This window comes from Schistocerca cancellata, chromosome 4 (genome assembly GCF_023864275.1).
Source record: "Schistocerca cancellata isolate TAMUIC-IGC-003103 chromosome 4, iqSchCanc2.1, whole genome shotgun sequence".
Lineage (NCBI taxonomy): Eukaryota > Metazoa > Arthropoda > Insecta > Orthoptera > Acrididae > Schistocerca > Schistocerca cancellata.
The window spans coordinates 805,341,770-805,346,650 of NC_064629.1; the positions used below are offsets into that span (position 1 = coordinate 805,341,770).

General features: G+C 53.1%; 1 pseudogene; it reads left to right on the top strand.

The window, feature by feature from the left end:
* Positions 1 to 459: 459 nt before the first annotated feature.
* LOC126185450 (5S ribosomal RNA) lies at positions 460 to 577 on the top strand (annotated as a pseudogene).
* The last annotated feature ends 4,304 nt before the right edge of the window (positions 578 to 4,881 follow it).

Consider the following 4,881-nt stretch of genomic DNA (forward strand, 5'->3'; position numbering starts at 1 on the left):
ATTTCTAGCAATTACATTTTTTGCAGCTGCCAAGCCCCTTCACCTTCAGGGCAAACGAAGTAGTTTGCAAAGACATCTATGACACTGTTCGTAATATTTCCTCCACGGACTAAACGAGGTGACATGTCCTGCTATCCCTGAATAGTTAACATATCTTCAAACCACATACAGAGTATAAAACAATATTTTCTCCAGCCGATCATGTAGCAGTGGATGTATGTGTAATAAACGTTTTGTCTTCATTCTACTCCTCCTCCTCCTCCTCCTCCTGCTTAGAAGTACCAACAAAAGTTCCTCCTCGCTCGAGTCCATTTCACTAACTAATCAGGTGGCAATACCTGCGGTGTCGGACACCAGTGATCCAGGAGTGTTCACCAAAATTACCGGTGACCGTCACTGGCGACTGTCACCAGTGTACCAGTGTGAAACGGGCCTTACTACCGCCCCATGTCCAATTTTGCCAACGGCCTTGCCGCAGTGGTAACACCGGTTCCCATCAGATCACCGAAGTTAAGCGCTGTCGGGCTGGGTTAGCACTTGGTTGGGTGACCATTCGGTCTGCCGAGCGCTGTTGGCAAGCGGGGTGCACTCAGCCCTTTTGACGCAAACTGAGGCGCTACTTGACTGATAAGTAGCGGCTCCGGTCTCGTAAACTGGCATACGGCCGGGAGAGCGTTGTGCTGACCACATGCCCCTCCATATCCGCATCCAGTGAGGCCTGTGGGCTGTGAGGATGACGCGGTCGGTACCTTTGGGCCTTCCAAGGCCTGTTCGGACGGAGAGAGTTATATCGTTTGTTTTTCATCGCTATGCATCCTAAAAAGCGTCATGTTCGTAGTGAAAATAGGACGTTTTTGACTGATTGGACTGAACAATATTGTTTTGCCTTTCCTGAGGCCTGGAGCTGTTGCAATTTGCTTCATATGCAACAGAACTGGCGCTCGTGTCAGAAGTGCCAATTTAAAGCGACAGTACAACCCTCCTAGTTCGCTCTATGAGTGAGCAAGAAAAATCTGCAGAAGGAGCAATGCGTGTGTCTTGGTCGGTTAATAAACTCCAGAAGCCAGTTGCAGACTCTGAGATAGCAAAAAAAAAAAAAAAAAAGTATGTTGAAAATGGCCATGGCACTTTTCGAAGAGAAAAAGGATGTTGTTGCCACAATTCGAGGTAGTCCATTGTCAGCAAGAAGTAATACAAGCAGAACCGAAATTTTGGCTGCTGACAATAAAAGTAGTTTGCTCGAACTTCTGCGGAAAGCGCCTTGCTACGCCATAGCACTACATGAATCATACGACGTTGTTGATGAAGAACGTCCATTATTTTCGTGCCCTTTCTGGGTATTGAAAGTAAAGAATTTAGGGAAGAATTGCTAAAAATATTGTCGCTGAGAGGCCACGTTAGCGGAGAAGATTTATTTAAGACTTTTTATGACTTCGTGACAAAATCAAAAGTTGGCTACGAAGTCTTTCGCGACGTATTTCTTGAATAAAAATCTCTCGGTGTATATGCCACATCAATTCAGGATAAAACTCCAAGCTTTCGACCACTACCTCCATGGTCGTCGTCAGGGCTAAAACTGACTGTCGTGAACTTTTTTTTTTTCTTTATTGTGATTTCATTCCCCTGCCCCTGGCTGTCAGCGACACAATCCGCCGCTCTTCAGCCGAGTGACACGACAACTAAAACAAGAATAAAATGATACATACATAAGCAGATAAAAAAGGGGAACATAAAACAGAATAAGGGGAGAAAATGGAGGTAAAAGTACACTGACATGTAGATGTTCATGGGGGACAGTTAAAAAAGTCACCAGAAAGTTGAAAAACACAGTTGGCGATTCTTATAACCCAGAGAAGACACTGAATGCGCATGCACAGGTTAAAAGTTGGCCACAGTATTAAAAACACTCCGAAACAACACACTTAAAACCCACTTGGAGCACACACGACGAAAAATAAAACTACCAGGTGGGGCCTGCCGAGGGAAAGGTCAGAGAGGATGGAAAAGGAGGGGAGAGCATGGGGCAGCTGGGGAAGCGGCGGGATGAAGAGAGGAGGGGCAACCGTGGGTTCACGAAGAGGCAGGAGACACGTGGGGCGGGAGAGGAAAAGGGAAGACAGGGCAGGAGGGAGCGCAGAGGCACTGAAAGGAGGCACAAAAGATGGAGGGGGAGTAGGAGGGGAAAGCCGCTAAGAAGGAGGGAGGGGGAGGAGAGGGAGCCCTGAGGAGGAGGCAGGAAGAGGGGGTTAGAGTTGGTACGAAAGGTAGATATCAGGGCGAAGCTCATCATCCGGGAGGGATAGACGGTGGAAGTTGTGTTGGGAAAGGAGATGGAGGGTGTGGAGATGGAGAGAGGGAGGGACACAACGGTAAAGGCGCGGCAACTGGTTGGGGGTGGAGAGGTCGTGAACTAGCGAGGCTCCCACTTTTATATGCAAAGGACGGCTTCTGATTGGCTGGAATACATCATAGCAACAGCGATATGGCGCGTAGTGAAGTGGTGCTCTCTACTTCCATAGATGTAGTTTCTATCCTGCGTTGCTTGCAGCACCATCCCTTGAATCAGGAGGTAAAGTGCGGGAAGTTTTTCTCTGCGATTTTTCTTTATCCAGTGCACTCTTCCAAGTGTTGCTAAGTGCATAGCCGTTGTTCCTGTTAAAGTTATTATCGCTAAGTCTAATTTCGACTGCTTCCCGGATCACAGAGTCCCAGTAATTCGATGCGTGGGCTATTACTCTGGTTTCTTCAAATAAAGCAGGCTATGTTCAGCCCCCACTCATTCGAGGGTTGGATTCCCTCACTTCCTCATCGAGGACTCGCACTGCCTGGGTTACTCTCAGGGTGTATCATCGACGTGGAATAGCCCCAACCGTGCCTGTCGCGTTGTTGCCCGTCTGCACGCCGTCACTGCTGCCCGCCGCCGCCGCCGCCGGCTTCTGATTGGCTGGAATACGTCATAGCAACAGCGATATGGCGCGTAGTGAAGTGGTGCCCTCTACTTCCATAGATGTAGTTTCTATCCTGTGTTGCTTGCATCGCCATCCCTTGAATCAGGAGGTAAAGTGCGGGAAGTTTTTCTCTGCGATTTTTCTTTATCTAGTGCACTGTTCCAAGTGTTGCTAAGTGCATAGCCGTTGTTTCTGTTAAAGTTATTATCGCTAAGTCTAATTTCGACTCCTTCCCGGATCACAGAGTCCCAGTAATTCGATGCGTGGGTTATTATTCTGGTTTCTTCAAATAAAATCTTATGCTTGTTAAGTAGGCTATGTTCAGCCACCACTCATTCGAGGGTTGGATTCCCTCACTTCCTCATCGAGGACTCGCACTGCCTGGGCTACTCTCAGGGTGTATCATCGACGTGGAAGAGCCCCAACCGTGCCTGTCACGTTGTTGCCCTTCTGCACGCCGTCACTGCTGCCCGCCGCCGCCGCCGTCTGGTCGCCGTCGCCTGGTGCTTGCCGCCGCCGCCGCCGCCTGGTCGCCGTCTCTCGGTGCTCGCCGCATCTTCTGCCGCCGCCGCCGCCGCCTGGTCGCCGCTTCTTCTGGCCCCGCCGCCGCTGTCGCCGTCTCTTGGTGCTCGCCGCTTCTTCTGCCGCCGTCTCTCGGTGCTCGCCGCTTCTGCCGCCGCCGCCGCCGCCTGCTCTCCGTCTCTCGGTGCTCGCCGCTTCTTCTGCCGCCGCCGCCGCCTGGTCTCCGCTTCTTCTGCCGCCGCCGCCGCTGCCGATGTCTCTTGGTGCTCGCCGCTTTTTCCGTCGCCGTCTCTCGGTGCTCACCGCTTCTGCTGCCACCGCTGCCGCCGTCTCTCGGTGTTCGCTGACGCCTGCAGTCATGGACGCCCCAACTACCACCATCATCTACACCTCCCCTTCACCTGCCCCCACTGTAACGTCATGGAGTGCTTCCTCTGGGATTAACCCGTCTCATCCACCTCCCATACTCACAGTCTCCTCCCCATCTATCTCCTCTCCATCGCTATATCCCCACCTGTACATCGCTCCTGCTCCTACCCCTGCTACTGCACCTGCTGCTGCTCCCGCTCCTGCCTCTGTCCCTGCTCCCAACCCCCCTCCCGCTCCTGTCGCCAGCCGAGATGACTTTCCCCCTCTCCACCCCTGCGACTACCACTGCTTCCCCTGCCAGAGTCTCCGCCCGCCGCGCCACAGTCGCCGCCACAGAGCGCCCTACCCTCTCATCTGGTGCTACTGCCTCACAGGAGGGCCCTGCCTCCCACCACCTCCCCATCCATCCAGTCCCTCATCCCTCCTCCCAGGCAACACCCGCCAAAAATCTTCCAAATGGCCCAGTGGCGACCTCTCCTCTACTTCCTCGTCCAAAAAGCCACTGCCCGCCCCACTTCCCGCTGACCCCGCTATGGATACCACCCCACCTCCCTCCTCTCCAGCCCCCTCCCTGTGTACCTTTGTCCTAGCCAACCCTGATCCGAAATTCCTGGATGCCCGCACCCTCACCCTTGAAATCCGGAAGTACATCCCCAGTGCACCCGTCACCCAACTTATCCCTCGCAGAGACTCTGTTCTCATCAAGTCTCCCTCTCCATCCTTCCATACTGATCTCCTGATCTCCTCCGGCGCCTTCCCCGCATCACCTTTGGGCCCCACGCATCCCTCACCCCATTCCTTGCATCCTCCTCTGCTCATCAGCCCCAACCGCCTCATCGTCCGCCGACCCTCACTGCCGTCATCACAAAACTCAGCCCTGTGGTCACGGAGGCTGAGGTGTCGGCGGAACTGAATGCCCACCCCGCCCTGGAAGTCCGCTCTGCCTGCCGTATTTACAACTCCTCTGGCCCTACTTTCCTCGTGCGTATATTTACAGAGTCCGCCTCCTCCGTCGACCACCTCCTCACGCAAGGAGCACTGA